Here is a 16,974-nt window from a genome sequence, read left to right as displayed (position 1 = left end):
TAGAAGCTGGAAACCCAGCCCTCCAGAGCCCGTGTTAGACCAGCCAGAGACCCCCTGAGTTGAAAGTGAGCCCTCCCCTGCCTGTCCAGCCACGCACTGGCCCCTGCCCTTCATGATGGCCTATTCTTGACCTTGAAGGTGAGCTGGCCGACTAGGAGGGTGAGTTCAGCTGGTTGGACAGGCTGTAGCTACAGGACAGAGTGACACATCTGAGCTAGCAGGAGCCACACTCTGGTCTCCCTCCCGGAGCCTGACCAGGAGCTGGAATATGGGTGCCCTAGGGGCCAGCACACAACAGGGTCTGCACTGAGCAGGGATCCATGGCCCCCGGGAGAGTCCACTCTGCCCTCTCCCCGCTACTGCCTGGCCTCACCTCTCCTCACTGTGGGGCTGCAGGACCCGGAAACAGGCCCCATAAGGACGGCTCGGTTCCAGCTTGTAATGATTTCACAGTATGTGGAGCCCCTGGGGCTGGAGGGATGACTGGCTGTGGAAAAGGACTGGGCTGGGGTGGTTGCAGGGCCTTGTGGAGAGTGGAGGATGGGCAGGGCCCGAGTCCTGGGGCTATTGCGCAAGTCTAAAAAGGGCTGAAATCCCTGAATGCCCATGGGTTCCCTCATTACAGTAACGACCCCCTTCACACTCGGGCATCCTTCTGGTGGGCCCCTCCTCCCCAGCCTCCTTCCCGCCCCTCTGACTCTAGCCGGGGCTGCCGCCAGGGACAGGCTGGACCTCTGTCCCGGCTCCTGTCAGAAAGACAAAGCAGAAGGAGGAGAGAAGAAGGGGAAGTGGCAGACTGATCTTCTCCCTGTCCTGAGTCGGCTGCCACTGGTGCCTCCAGGTCCTCTGGCCCAGCCCTGCGCTGAGCTGGGCCCTGAGAGGGAGTCTGCATTCTAGGACAGCTGGGTGGGATGACTATTCAATGACCTGTGTGTCCCCAGATATCCTACCCACCTGGCCTTGCACCCTAAGGGCTGCCGCCCAGGTTGGGTGTGATTGCGGGGCCCAGTGGACTTTGGGTCCACAGAGCAGTTGACAGTTGTGAGGGGATATGGGGAACCGGTCAAGTGCAGAGCCATGGGGCTCATGTCCATGCGCTGCAGGGCTGGTTCACCATACAGGTGCTGCGTGCAGGTCTCCTTTGCACACCTGGCCATGACACACCTGGCTGGCCCTCTTGGTCGGGAGGCCTGGGTGCCTGGTGCACCTGTCCCCCAGCTACCCCTGGAGGAGCGGCCATGTTCAAGTGTTTCCATGTCCAACCCTCAGGGACAGTTGGGAACCTGGGTCAAGAGAGGCAGGCACTGGCCCAAGACAAGTGAGGGGTGCAGAGCCCAAGGAGCAGGGCTGCTCTCCAGTCCTAGGCCAGCCCCAACCCTCCCATGAGGATCGCTTTGGGCGTGAGAGCCCCTCATATCCTCGGGGATAGCTACCCACTTTGTCCCATGTGGGGACATGGCCTTGGCATCCCCAGGCATGTAGAGGCATGTGCACCTGCAAGCCCACCCACACACACCACTCTGACTCCCCAGCTCGGGATGAGAAGTTGAGGACACCCTGGGCGCGATGTGGAGGACAAGGCGGAAAGAAGAAAGAGTTTGGAGACAGCTGGGCCATGGGGCAGGGCATCAGGACTCCCGGCAAGGACCCAGATCCAGAGCATGGGGAGGGGAGACAGTACGGGCTGATTGTCAGGGTTCCCCAAGGGACCCAGGGGGTTGCCAGGGCACTGGGAAAAGACAGGGTCTGGGTTCCGGTGTCCACCACCACCCTGGGCACTTGGGATTAGGAAGAGATACCCACCCCCAAGTCCAGAGGGCTATAGCACAAAAGGCCTCAGCTTACTCTGCTGTCACTTGGGCTGCAGAGATGCAGTGTCCCAAGAGTCCCACAGGCTTGTAGAAGAGCTTGTTGGCCTTGGCTTTCCATCCCCGACCCCCCGTGATCCCAGTATTGGGAAAATGTTTTCTACCCCCTCAAGGTCCTTCTCAGCAGAGGACAGACTCGGGGCTTGGGGGGCTGAGGATCTGGCTACGCAGAACGTGGCAGAGCACAGGGCCACCAGTCTGGAGACCAAGGTCAGGGCCCTCCGTGTTGCAGCTTCAGGGTCCCCACGTGGAAGAGGATCCAGAATCACTGCTCCGGTCAGGGTGAGGAGGCCTTAGGAAGGAATGGAGCACCAGGACCGGAGAGGGTAACGGGGACAAGGGAGGCTTCTGAGGTTTCTCACATCGCCAATGGAACCCACAGGTCTGCTCCTGTAAGAGACACAGACACAGAGACAGAGAAGGAGACAGAGAATGAACACAGGACAGAGGGAACCAGTAGAAGTCACAGACTCCATCAGCATAGAAATGACATCCCGACATTTTGTGCCATTCTATTCCTGAGAGCGCCGTCACATAGGCCATCCAGCCTGGAGGGGAGCTGATTCCACAGGGATGTGTGACCAGGACTCAGGGGTGCCAGGAGCCACTGTGGGGACTGCCCAGCGCATGGGCACAGACGAGGCCCAGGGACCTGAGCTTAACCCTAATGGGAGCCCCTGGAAGTCTGTGTTGGGAGAGGAGAAGGTCAGAATCTGTTCATTACTACCTTCCCACGGGGGCTTGGACACAGGCAGGATGGGGTTGGCTTTGCCTGGCCCCCAGAGCAGATTCAAGCCCCTCTGAACTGTGTTCCATGCCAAGCCCAGTCCCTAGCTCATTCTTGCATTGCCAATTATGCACCGGCCTCCTGTGATAGCAGGCATTGAACATGTGTAGAGGTCCTACCCCTGATGGCATCCCTAGAAATCGTAGCCAGAATACCCCAATGTGCATATGGGGAGCCTGGGGCGGCCTTGAGAGACATGCGGTCTGTGCAGGGCCACAGCTCTGGGCACGCACAGGAATCAGGTCTGAACCCAGCTCTGTGCCATCATAGCAGAGACAAAAGCTGCACCCAGGCCTCCCAGGGGCTGTGGGTGGGCTCTGTGGTTTTCACTGTGTGGATGGGGCATGGGGGAGGTTTAGCTTTGAGCAGTGGGGGAAGGTCGCCCTCGGGGGGCCCTTGTGTGAGGAGGAAGTTGGGTAAGGTGACCCCAGGCAGTGGTGACCTCCATTCCCTGACAACAGAGCCCAACAGAATTTGGAACCCTGGTAACCAGGCACCCATGTTCCACAGACAGCCCCCTGCCAGCTCATTTCGTTGGAGATCCTCAAACCAAGATGTTCACATGTTTCTTGCCGAGGTCCGGAGCCTGCAGGTGGAAGAAAGCGTGCCCTGCAGATGCTGTCCCCCACTGGGGATTTTGTTTCAGGGCTCCCCACCGCCTCTGGCCATTTGGCCGGAAACACAGTAAGGTGACACCAGGAGGTGCAGAGCCAGCCACCCAGCCCCACTCGTTCTGATGACCTGTGTAGCCCCAGGTGCCCTCCCTGTGTGTGTGTGTGTGTGTGTATGCATGTGTGTGGATGGGGGTGTGTGTCTGTGTCTGCGTGTCTGTGTCTGTGTGTGTGTGTGAGTGCACGTGTGTGGATGGGGGTGTGTGTCTGTGTGTGAGTATGTGTGTGAGTATGTGTGTAAAGAGGGGTCATGCGGGGTGGGGCCACCCCGAGCAGGAGGTCATGTTCAAGGTCAAGGGTGGCTGTGTGGGATGGGGTGTGCAGGCGCTGCCCCTTCTGCCCAAAGTTTATCCCGATAGCCCGGCAGGGATCGATCACTGCAACCCAGGTGCAGGGCTGTGCACACACAGGTGTGTGTCTGATCTGGGAGCAGCAGGGGGACTGGGCAGGAGGACAGTGCGGATGGCCGGGCAGGGCTGTGATGCCTCGGGGCCGGCTACCCGTCCCTGTCTTTGCAGAAGGCCACGGAGGACATGGAAAGGAGGCTGCTGGACACGCCGTCCATCTCCTCGACAGAGGGAGTGACCCCACAGGGGTGCCCAGGAGCAGATGCTGGGGATTGTAGGGGAAGACCTCCTACACCAACCAGACCACTGTCCCAGGTGGTTGTCCACCGGACAGTGGTCCAGGTGCCAGAGCCCACAGAGGCCAAGGCTGAGGGTGAGAAGCCTTGGGCTGGGTGTTTGTGGTGTGTGGGGATGGGTCGCTCCTGGCCCCACAGGGAGGAGCCCGCAGAGGCTGGTTGGGGCCAAGAGCAAGAATTGGCTCAAAGCACACAGCGGGTGGACTGCAGTCGGGGAGACATCCCTGTAAGGGCTCCTTCCCGGCTCTGGCTTCTCTGGGAGGCCCTGTGCTGGGCTCTGTCTCTGCAAAGGCCCAAGGAGAGCAGGCACAGATGTGAGCTTTTCTCTTTTCACAGCTGCTCCACACTCTGAGGAGCTAGAGCTGGCTCCAACTCCATCAGCAGCTCTGGAGGGAGGGGTGGTGCCTCCAGCAACGTCAGGAGGACACCAGGAACTGGCAGGTAACCAAGCACCCGCCCACGGGGAGCCTGGCACCTGGGAAGAACTGGCACCTGCTCCTGCCCCAGCCCCTGCCACAGTTCCTGCCCCTGCCAGAGCCGCTCTCCCTGCCCCTGGCCCTGCCCCTGGCCCTGCTCTTACACCCAGCCCTGCCCCTACTCCTGCTCCTGCAGGGCTCCCAGAGCCACATCCAGAGCCCACAGCCCTGCAGGGAGAGCTCCTTGTACCATCGCCGGACCCCGACGCCTCGCCAGAGTGTTTCATCCCCTCCCCCGATGTTCTTTCTCTCTGGTTCATATTAACTGTTATTTTATCTTTTCATGTTCTGTATACTGTTTATTATTTGTTTTAAATAAAATACTTGTTTTCAATTGAACATGTCATGAGCATTAAGTACATTCCCAACGCTGTGCCACCACACCTCAGAACATTGCTGCAGAATATCTCATTCCCCAAAGGAGTCCCCGAACCAGAAGGCCTCCCTGCCCATTTCTCCCCCAGCCCAGACCCTGGCAACCCCTAAGCTGCTTTCTCTCTCTGTTCTTTTACCTGTTCTGGATGATTCCATAAGTGGAATCACACAGTAAGGGCCTTTGTGTCTGCCCACCTATTTTCAAGAGGGACTCGTATTCTCCTGTGTTTACTTGACATAGAATTTCTCTTATTTGATATTGAAATCCCAGATGGATTACACATCACATGTAATCATAGAGGCCACTTTAGGAATTATGGGCACAATCTCTGGGCCGAGACCCCTGTTCCTGCTGGGACACCACAGCCTGACCCCAGACAGGAAACGGCTGGTTCCTCCTGTGGCCCACACAGAAACCAGGGTAATGCAGAAAGCTGGAAGACACACCACAAAGGGCAAAAGCACTGCTCACAACCCAAGGCCAGAGAAAGGTTTCACCTGACTCTGGTCCAAATCATGCTCCAAGTCACTGGGTTCCACAGGGACGGAGACCAAACACATGCAATTCCAAGGCGGAAGGATAGGCACGCAGGGAATATGTGTGAGAGATGTGGAGCTCCCGGGTAAGGACTCCAGCAAAGGAAACCCTATGGAGGCAGCGCTGGTCACCCTCAGACCGGCAGGTGTCTGGTCTGGGGAGAACGTGAGGAAGCGGAGGTCCAATGCAGGCCCCCTGGAGAGAAGGGTGACGGGCAACCCTGTCTGGGAGAACAGTGAGCAGCACCCATCCCAGGCCACAGGTGCACCCATCACCTGGTATGCTCAGCCTCGGACTCACCCCCGGAAACTTTGGTTTGGTTTTTCACAGATGTATTTTCAGTAATGTTCGTCACAGCAGTGGTGGAGAGAGAAGGGAATGGAACAACATTAATGCCCAAGGAGAGGGATCAGATCCACGGTCCCAGTCCTCATGATAGAATGCCCTGTAGCTACTGTTACATTGTCTTTCTGGGCACAGGATCCAGGAAGCCCCTCCTGAGACCCCCTCCTGCCACACCATTCCTTGGAACATTGAGAATTGTTTGAGGAGGATGTGGAGAGGATCCAGGATGACAGCGGGTCCAAGGAGAAGGAAGGTCAGCACTGGGAGGACAGTTGGACATGTCCTGAGCCACCATCCAGGGCCCGGGCTGTGATGCCCTTGGACGTTACCCCAAATAATGGCTCCTGAGGTATGGATCCAGTTTCTGTGGTTTCATTCCCTCCCTCCCTGCATCATTTATTCACTCCCTCATTCATTCCCCCCTCTCTCTCCTTCCCCTCCACCCCTCCCTCCCTCCCTGCCTCCCTGCCTCCCTCCCATCCTCCCTGTCTCCCTCCCTCCCTTCTACCCTTCTCATCCTCCCTTCCCACCTCCCTCTCTCCCCTCCCTCTCCGGATCCTGCCTCCCTTCCATCCTCCCTTCCCTCCTCCCTCTCTCTTTCCCTCTCTCCCATCCTCCCTCATTCAGCAGAGGATCTGGGGTCCCTGCTGTGTACTGAGCACTGGGGCTTCATCAGTGAGCACCCCCCAAACCACATGGTCACGTCTACTGTGGGAGGTGACGGGGGCAGTCCTCAGGGCTAGCAGTGGTGATGAGTACCAGGAATCTGCTCCTGAAAACAGGTCAGTTGCACAAAGAATGGAGAGACCCATCCTTAGCACTTCCTCTAGAAAAATCTAGTCCTGAAAAGTAAGTATATCCTAGACTTCATGCGATGTGAGTTCTAATGGCAGGTACACACTAAATCTTAGGACCAACAAAGAGTAAATCATCCAGTATCGACTGGGGTGTTGTGACTTTTCTGACCAAATGACACCGTTTCAGTCAGCATCTCCAAGGTCTCTGAGTTTTGCCAAGGGCCTCTGAGATCCTTTGGTCCTTCCATCGACCTCCTTGGGAAGCTCTGTCCTGTCATCTTCCTTGTCTCCTGCCTCTTCTGGGACCCTTCCGTGGCTTCCCCCTCCCCCCACCAGGGTCGCCCTCACCAGAATTCCCCATGCCCCTTGGCTGGGCGCCGGGATCCCACACTGGGCCCCATGAGCCCAGTGCCTTGTGCAAGTCCCGTGCGCTCCCTCTGAGATCACTTGGCATCTCCCTTGTAGCGGACTGCGACTTCCTGCAATGGGTCTCCTCTGAGCAGTCTGTGAGGCTGCACTGTGCCCATGTCACGGGCACAGAAGAGAGAGTCCAGAAGGTCCAGATGACCTGCTCCCAGTCTCAGCGTGTGGAGCCTGGGCAGAGAGTGCTCCCTGATCAGAGGAGGACTTGGGCCCAGGGAGCCTGAGGGAGGATGTGGCACAGTGAGCCCACAGGAGGAGAGTAAGCAATGTACGGGCCTGGTGCTCAGACCTGCTGGGAGACCACATCGCACTGGCTCTGTCCCCAGGGCTGGAAGTTGTCAGGGTATACACCCTCCCAGGCTGCAGGCTGGCAGGGACTGGCAGGAGAGAAAGCACCTGGTACAGGACAGAGCTCTCAGGCAAAGAGGAGGGGGCAGGTGTTCCCCTAGCAGCTGGAGGAACTCTGGGTGGCCACCCTCCTAGACTGCAGGCTGACAGTGACTCGCAGGAGAGGCGCACCTGGTGCAGGAGAGAGCTCTCAGGCAGAGAGGAGGGGGCAGGTGTTCCCCCAGCAGCTGGAGGAACTCTGGGTAGCCACTCTCCTAGGCTGCAGGCTGGCAGGGACTGGCAGGAGAGGAGGCACCTGGTGCAGGAGTGAGCCCTCTGCAGAGAGGAGGGGGCAGATGCTCCCGCAGCAGCTGGAGGAACTCGGGGTAGTCACCCTCCCAGGCTGCAGGCTGGCAGTGACTGGCAGGAGAGGAGGCACCTGGTGCAGGAGAGAGCTCTCAGGCAGAGAGGAGGGGGCAGGTGTTCCCCTAGCAGCTGGAGGAACTCTGGGTAGCCACCTTCCCAGGCTGCAGGCTGGCAGGGACTGGCAGGAGGAGGCGCACGTGGTGCAGGAGTGAGCCCTCTGCAGAGAGGAGGGGGCAGGTGTTCCCCAGCAGCTGGAGGAACTCTGGGTAGCCACCCTCCCAGGCTGCAGGCTGGCAGAGACTGGCAGGAAGAGGCTCACCTGGTGCAGGAGTGAGCCCTCTGCAGAGAGGTGGGAGCAGGTGCTCCCCCAGCAGCTGGCGGAACTCGGGATAGCCACCCTCCCAGGCCGCAGGCTGGCAGGAGAGGAGGCACCTGGTGCAGGGGAGAGCCCTCAGGCAGAGAGGAGGGGGCAGGATCTCCCCCAGCAGCAGGGGCACTTGGGCAGGCTGAGGGGGCATCAGTGGACAGCAGTGCCTGCAGCTGAGGTCTCCACACAGACCCTCTCCTGAGGCTCAGCACAAGCTTGTCTGATGATCTTTGTCCCCCAAATACAAAGTCTGTCCCAGGACCCCCCCTCAAGCCCCAACTCCTAATCCTTTCTACTCAGCTCAAGTGACAAGAAATGGCCAATAGTTTAGGTGGTGTTGGGTGCACAAGGACATTTGTTTTTCTGGCCCATGCTGTACTGTTGCTGGCATTTTAAAGATCTCAGGGTTTTGATTTGAAAATGGTAGGATGCCGGGGACCCCAGAGAGCTTTCTGGAAACCTGTCTCTGGGCCTTTCAGCCCTCCCATCCCACCAGTTCTGCTCAGAATCCCTCCAGGCCACAGACACACAGTCTTGGCTCCTCAGATGGCCCAGACAATGTGCCTTCAAAAATCAATCCTGGTGGGGCTGCAGGACACAATGCTGATTCCACCAAATCCCCCTCCCAGAAAGTGAGGGTACGACTGGACCAGCTGTCCAAAAACTGACAGGTCAGGGTTCCAAGAAGACACGAGAGGCACCGGAGTAACTGAGGAGCATCTGAAGGCCAGGTAGGGACAGTGAGAATCTCCAGTTTTGCCTAGGGGCAGCTCCTGTCCCCCTAAACCCTCAGTGAGATGGCTTTCCTGGCGGATTGTGGGGGACCATGCCTGGAAGACCCACGGCTCCACTGTTAGAGGTCACCGACTTGATCAGTGCATGGGTGGGGAAACCTGGCCACACCCCGAAGAATTTCTAGAAACAGTAGCCATCTCAGTGGTAGCTGACCTGGGAGGTCAACCTTCCAGCTGCCTGAGGTGGGATCGAGCCACAGACCAGCACACTAGCCAGAAATGGAAGAAGAACAAGGTCTTCATTTCATAGTTTCTAAGTCACCGGTTTGTTCCTACGGTCAGTATACTTTGCATCCTGGGAAATCTCTGCCTGTTTAAGGTCATGAAAATATTCTCCTCATGTTCTCTGCTGGAGAAGTTCTTGAAAAATCTCCGTTTATAGGTAAAAATCATCCGAAAGTGACTTTGGTTGGCACAGCCATGCTGGGAAAAGGATAGATTTTCCCCAAAATACTAAACATAGAACTCCTGTATGATCCCACTATCAGTTAGACCTTTTCAGGAAATGAAGTCAGTTTCTCGAAGTAAGATCTGCACGCTCCCACCCATTCTCCCTGAGGACGGGCGGCCACCATTAGCAACCCTCCCCTTGAGGCAGGTGCCTCCCTGGACAAGGGGCTACCCCAGGGCTGGGAGGTCCCCACAGCAGCACACCTAATATCCTGGATACTAGGAGACAGAGTACAGCACCAGGCCAGTGAGGGTCAGGACACACTAACCCAAATATGGCACCTTGACAAATTAAATATAGAAGCTAAAAGAACTTCTGCATACAGCAGAATCAAGAAGGTCTCTCTGACCCCCAGCCATCAGCCCTTCTTCCCTTAAGCAGGTCAGAATACTCCCATGTGGAACTTTATCTCCCCGGACCACAGGGATGACGTGCTTATCACCAGAGTCAAGGAATTTAGGACCACGGGGTCTATATGAACACACCTGGTTAAACGAACCCTTATCTTCCTAGTTAACTTCTTTACCGTTTACGAGCCCTAGTCCAAACCCCTGTGTCTGTCAATTCTTCACACACTTACTGCTTCTTTGTCTAAAAGGTAGAAGAGCTGTCTGCTCCAGTCACCTCTGCTGGTCGTCATAGTCTTGTGAGGCTCCCACCAAAACAATCAATACATTTTGCTTGCTTTTCTCCTGTTCATCTGTCTTTGTCAATTTCCAGACTCAGCCAGGGACCACAAAATAGCCAAAACAATCTTGAAAAAGAAAATCAAAGGTGAAAGGTCATTCTTCCAAAGTTCAAATATTAATACAAAGCAACAGTAAATAAAACATTTTGATACTGTCATAAAGGTATGCATTCACCCTGAAACAAATAATACATTATACGTTAATTGAATTTAAATTTAAAACATTTTTAAAAATAAAGAAATAAAATAATTAAAAAATATGCATACAGATCAGTGGGATTTAACTGAGAGCCCAGAAATAAACCCCTTCATCTATGGTCCACTGAATTTTCACAAGGGTGGACAACATTACACTGGGGGAGAGAAGGGTCTTTTCAACAAAGGGTGCTAGGCAACTGGCTATCCATGTACAGAGGAATGAAAGTGGACCCTTACCTCACACCACAAATAAACATTAACTCAAAATAAATTAAAGACTTAAATGTAAGAGGTAACACTATAAACTCTAGAAGAAATAAATGGGGATAAATCTTCATAACCTTGGATCTAGCAATGCTTTAGATCTGACACCAAAGCGTAAGAAAGGAAAGAAAAAAATAGATAAAATAATATCCTCAAAATTAAAAATCTGTTCTGGGTGCCTGGGTGGCTGAGTGGTTAAGCGTCCGACTCTTAATTTTGGCTCAGATCATGATCTCAGGGTCATGAGATCGAGCCCACATCAGGCTCCTCACTGAGTGTGGGGCCTGCTTAAGATTCTCTCTCCTTCTCCCCCTGCCCGACCACTCGCACACTCACTCACTCTTAAAAAAGATATGTAAAAAAATAAAAATCTTTGTACATCATAAGATACTATCTGGAAAGTGAACAGATAGCCCCCAGAATGGAAGAAAATATTTGTACATTATGTATCTAATAAGAGTCTGTTGCCCAGAATATGTAAAGAGCGTTTACAACTCCTCAGCAAAAAGATAACCCATTTTTGAAAATAGACAAAAGACTTGGATAGACCTTTCTCCAACGAAATCATACAAATGGTGAAAAGCACATGAATAGTTGTTAAACATCCTTAGTCTTTATGGAAATGAAGATTTAAACCAGTTAGATGTCCTTTTAACACAACGGAATCACTATAATCAAGAAAAGTAAAATAACAAATTTTGGAAAGGATGTTGAGAAACGGAAACCCTTACACCTTGCTTGTGAAAAATGGTGCAGGATATGTATAAAATATTTTGGCATTTACGCAAATAGATCAAAGGAGAATGACCATATGGTTCAACAATTATACTCCTAGATACATACCCCAAAATTGAAAGGAGAAGTACCCTTATTCAGAGCAGCATTTTTCACCACAGCCAAAAGGGGGAAGCAACCCAAGTGTCCACTGACAGACGAATGGATAAACAAAACGTGGTGTACACACCACGGAACATGATTCAGCCTTAAAAACGAAGGGGGCTCTGACACAGGCGACAACACGGCATGAAGCTGGAAGTCATCACGCTGAGTGACATCAGCCAGTCACAGAAGGACAGACACCCTGTGGTCCCACTTACATGAAGTGTCCTGAGACACACAGTAGAATGTGGCTGCAGGGGCCGAGGGGAAGGGGGATGGGGAGCTGGTGTCTCCCGCATACAGAGCCGCCCTCGGGGAGAAGGAAGAAGTTCTGGAGAATGACGTGTCACCGCGGGAACTCAGCTAAGGCCGAGAACTGTGCAGCTGACACGTTTTGAGGGGTCACTGTGACTATGTTTAGTCACAGTGAAAACCGGAATGAGGGACCGATGCATGTCACAACGTGGACGGACACTGAAAACAGCCCCCGTTACAAGCCACGACCGTCCACCCAGACTGGAACCATTGTGCTCTTTACATCCACCAAGGTCACCCAAATAAGGCAGCGTGTCGGGAGCAGTTCCAGAAAGAACTGGATCCGAATGGAAAGGACGCTTCAGACCGGGGGGCAGGTGGCGACAGGGGAAGTGGGCCCGTGGCCTGGGTTATAACGTGGGCACCGGGATTACGTCCTCACTTCGGGTTCTGTGGTGGGTCCGCGGGACAGTGTCGCCGTCGGGGGTAACACGCCCTGAAGCACCCCGCGTGCGGCGAGGAGACGCCGGTTGGGGTCTGAGTGTGGAGAGGGAGGGTCTGCGCTGCGGTGACGGGTTTCCCGCAGAGTCGGTTCCTCTTCAAACCACCAGGTCAGCGCAGCCCGGAGAAGCCCAGACGCCGACCTTCCTGACGCAGGCGGAGCCCCACCCCGACCCCGACGGTGCGGCCGCGGGGAGGACAAGCAGGGCCGAGGCCCGGGGAGCACGAGCGCCGCGGCGGGGGTCCGCTGCCTGACCGCAGCCTGGCTGAGGAGCCCCGGCAACCGAATCCGAGGGGCGCGTAAACACAGACCCCGGGACCACCGAGCGGATCCGAGCCCAGGAAGGGGAGACCGACAGCCCCGCGCACAGCACCACGGGGACCCCGCGTCACCGCGCACAAAGCCCCGGCGTCTACACAGCGCGCCCTTCCTCCGGGGGGGTCCTGCGAGCTCGCACCCCCTCCGCAGTCCCCGCTCAGGCGGCTTCTCCTCACCTCCTCCTCCCTCTGCGAGTCCTGAGGAGGCCCGGCCCCTGTCAGTGTAGACGCGGCCCCACGTCCTCCCGAAGTCTCCACAGCGGGTCCTGAAGAGGCCTAGTTCCTGTCAGCGTGGACGCGGACCCACGTCCTCCCGAAGTCCCCACAGCGGGTCCAGAGGAGACACGGAGCCCGTCAGCGTGGACGCGGCCCCACGTCCTCCGGAAGTCTCCACAGCGGATCCTGAGGAGGCCCGGCTCCCGTCAGCGTGGACGCGGCCCCACGTCCTCCAGAAGTCTCCACAGCGGGTCCTGAGGGGGCCGGCTCCTGACCGTGGCTGAGGCCCCAAGTCCTCCCGAAGCCTGGGCGTCAGCACAGTGGGTCAGTCCTGAGGCCTTGGAACACCTGTCCTCGCCCCGGAGGAGGAGGGCTGAGCGCGCATGCCCCGCACCGGTCGCGGGGCGGGACTCGGGCGCCCCCTGCGGGAGGTGGGGGCAGTGCAGGATGCGGTGCCCTCAGTTCCGTGGAGGCACCTGTCCCTTCTGGGGTCCAGCTGAATCCATTACATTTGGGAAATTCGAACTGAAATGGAGTCCAATTATCCCCTGACTTCTCCAGAAGTAGAAACTATTAATTAGAAACCGTATGTAATTAAGTGAAATGCAGACACAGGCTCTACAACTTATACCAAAATTCATCCAAAATTGTAGATAAATAAAAAATGTAAAACTATCAAAATAAAGGGGCGCCTGGGTGGCTCAGTCGGTTAAGTGGCTGCCTGCGGCTCAGTTCGTGATGCCAGGGTCCTGGGATCGAGCCCCGCGTCAGGCTCCTTGCTCAGCAGGGAGCCTGCTTCTCCCCTGCCTGCAATTCCCCCTGTTTCTGCTTGCTCTCTCTCTTTCTCTCTCTCTCTGTCAAATAAATAAATAAAATCTTTTAAAAAACAAAAAGTAAAAAAAGAAAATCCACATGGTCTTGGGTTCAGTGATGAGCTTTAACACACAACACCAAAAGCCAATCCACAAATGAAAAAAATTGATAACATGAACTTCCTTAAATTAAAACTTTTGTGGGGCGCCTGGGTGGCTCAGTCGTTAAGCGTCTGCCTTCAGCTCAGGTCATGATTTCAGGATCCTGGGATCGAGCCCTACATCGGGCTCCCTGCTCAGCGGGGAGCCTGCCTCTCCCTCTCCCACTCCCCCTGCTTGTGTTCCCTCTCTCGCTGTGTCTCTCTCTGTCAAATAAATAAATAAAATCTTAAAAAAAAAAAAACTTTTGCTCTGTGAAAGACCTTGCTCAGAAAACTAAAACACAAGCCACAAACTGGGAGGAAATATCTGCAAAGCACAAATCTGGTAAAAGATTTGTATTCAAAAAATACAAAAGACTATCAGAACTCAACGATAAGGAAACAAACATCCTAATTGATAATGGGTAAGGATCTGAACAGATGCCTGGACAAAGAAGATGTACAGATACAAAATAAGCATACAAAAATATGTTTGACATCAGCATTAGGAAAGTACAAATTTAAACAACAGTGAGACAGCACTGCACAGCTATCACAAATACTAAACTCCAAAAACAAGAATACCAATTGCTGGAAGGTGAGGAATGGCAGCAACTGTCCCTTCAGAAGACCTTTTGGCCATTTTTTCCAAACCTAAGTAAGTCTCATGTTAAGATCCAACAATTGCACTTCTAGTATTTAGCAACTGCTTTGAAAAACTATTTCCGAACAAAAACTCACATGCAGTTATGCACAGTAGCTCTATTCATAATGGTTACAAACTTAAAGAAACCAGGATGTCCTTCCATAAATGAATCCATAAGCAAACTAAGTGCATCCATGCGAAGGAAGCAGAATATGCCATGCAAAATATACCTCTTTGGCACAAGGGATATTTGGGCTGATTAATTTTAAGAAACGGCAGACATGGGAGAATCTCTGAAAACTGGGTAAAAGTTGCCATTTGGTGAGTGAAATGTACACTTATAAAGGAATGCCCCATTTGTAAGCCTGTCTCGCTCTGTATCAGGAACAGAATTACTAAATCTCAAGAAACTCTTACCAAAAGAGAAGGCACAGACTTAAATCTGTGTAACAACCATACCCTCGTTTACTGTGCTCACCTGAGAACATCCCTTAACTGGCCTTCCCACCACCCAAAATCTTTTGGTCTTTAGCTGAAGATAGCATTTAGGGTGAGGGCTGGGCCACTTCAAAGAATTACTCCATTTTTCTGGGTATCTCCCATGAATACAGGACATATGCATGATATTAAACTTTGACTTGTTTTTCTCCTGTTAATCTATTCAGCAATAAAAAGAAATGAACCATCACCCCATGCAATCACATGGATGAACATTACATGTATTTTTCTAAGTGAAAGAATCCAGTCTGAAAAGGATGCACACTGAGTGACCCGATTTGTAGGAGATTCTGGAAAAGGCAAAACTAGAGATGATATAAGGATCTGCGAGTGAATTCCATGACATTTTCATGATTTATAACTACCACTATGCATTTGTCAAAACCCAAACCTTTTGGGGCACCTGGCTGGCTCAGTCGGTGGAGCATGCAACCCATTTTTTTGTGTGTGATATATGAATCATATTTCACTAAAGCCGTTACCAAAAAAATAATAGGTAGTGGTATACAGTATTCAGGCACAAATTTCCAAAGGACTAATTAAGGAATAGGAGTAGAGAATATTGTTTGGAGGCTGTCCCTCCTCAACCACGTCTTCAAGAAAAGCAGGAGCTGACCCACAGGCCTCTTAATTGACACTCACACTCTCAGCATCAGATGCTTGGCTGTCTGCTGACCTTCGCAAGGGCATCAATGATGACATTGAGATCATGCTGCAGCTCATTCATGGCGCTGGTTATGCTCTTGGTGTCTTTCAAGATCTGAATACTCCGTGTGTATGGATTATACTTCACTCCAAATGGACGCTTAATTGTTTTGGTAAATTCTCTCATCTTCTCCTTTGCATCTTCAAAGCTTTCAGATACAAAGTAGACATCCTGAAAAGTTGTGATGAGACACTCCTGTTTGCAGGTAATCTTGGGATCAAAGGGCTTTACTTTGGCATGTCTAGAAGGTGAATGCTTAAGTTCACTGATAGAAGAAAGTAATCCAGCACCAAAGACTCGCAACTGCCCATCTTGTTTACAGAGACCAAACTCCACAGTGAAAAAGTAGCACGTTGCCAGTTTTTGAACAGCCTCCTCTGAAGCTCCAAGGGAAGCCAGGCCAATTTCTTGGGAGAATTGTGCAAAACCAGGTTCAGCCAAAAGGGGGACATGACCTAAGTGTTCATGGCAAGTATCTGGCTCTGGGGTATAGAATGGGTCTGAACTGTGTCTCACTTACTTTGTGCAGTGAAAAACCCGGAAGGCTAAACCTGATATGAAATCTCTTGGTGATAAGTAACCAGCCACGGGACGGATGGAAAAACCCGTGTGCTCTTTTAAAAAGTTTGAGACATCTTCCAATTGTGGGATATTATCTTCCCGGTATCCACAATATTTAGAAAGCAAAGGTAAGTTTTTGAGATACTCTCTGCAGGCATGGGTTGGGTAAAGTTTGTTGAGCTCTTGGAACACAGTTCCCCAGGTCTTAATCTCCTCTTCAGTGAATTCAACCTTGGGAATGGGGTCTCCATGTTTATGGTTCATAGCCAAGTCTGCAAAATACTTCCGTCTTTTATGGTAGACATTGTCTTTGAAGCCAGGATGATCTGCATCCTGTTCAGAACCATACATCAGAACTCTGTTGGCACAATGGTCCAGGTCAGGAATCTTCTTTGGAAACCAAGGAACAGTTTCCATACCATCTTCCTTCACAGTAAAATTGTCTAGTGGATTCACAGAGAGAACGTTAGTATGGGACTTCAACAGATGAAAAATGTCATTCAATTGTTTTCTGTTGATATCACAGTCAAAAAAATTTCAAATTCTGAGTTTCTTCTCTTTGATTTCCGGGACTCAATATGTAACAGGTTCACATGCTTCTCCTGGAAGATTTTCAGTGCTTTTATAAATCCACCAACTTCATTCTTCAAGGAAAAAATGAAAGTTGCTCTTCCTCTTTGTAAGGAATGGTCTTTATTTTCCTTATTGTCTTCAATCATAGTCAGTTGGTGTAGTTCTCTGTGCAGCTGTGGACGGTTAGCTGGGACTGGAGAGTGCAACTCTTGATCTTGGGGTTGTGAATGTGGGCCCCATGTTGGGTGTGGAGAGAACTTAAAATAAAATCTTTAAAAAATACAAATATTTCTACATCACAAAGAGTAAATAATAATCTACTGAAAGTAAGTTCTTTAGGATGTGGGAGTGTCACGGGATGGTGTGCGGGCCAAGGGCAGGCTGCCCCAAATCTGCCACTTTGACATACAGATCATTTTAAATAAAAGTTACTTAAGAGACAGCCTATGCAATGAGGACACTTAGACCCTCCTCTGTCCCCCTGGAAAGGG

General features: G+C 52.6%; 1 pseudogene; it reads right to left on the bottom strand.

The window, feature by feature from the left end:
* Window positions 1-15,214: 15,214 nt before the first annotated feature.
* Window positions 15,215-16,629, bottom strand: LOC112813457 (tryptophan 5-hydroxylase 1 pseudogene; annotated as a pseudogene).
* Between the last annotated feature and the right edge of the window lie 345 nt (window positions 16,630-16,974).

The sequence above is a fragment of the Callorhinus ursinus genome, unplaced genomic scaffold (assembly GCF_003265705.2).
Source record: "Callorhinus ursinus isolate GAN/ISIS: 27379988/994484 unplaced genomic scaffold, GSC_fseal_2.0 scaffold185, whole genome shotgun sequence".
Taxonomy (NCBI): domain Eukaryota; kingdom Metazoa; phylum Chordata; class Mammalia; order Carnivora; family Otariidae; genus Callorhinus; species Callorhinus ursinus.
Note: the sequence above shows the minus strand (reverse complement) of the source record. Positions and strands in the feature narration are given on the sequence as shown.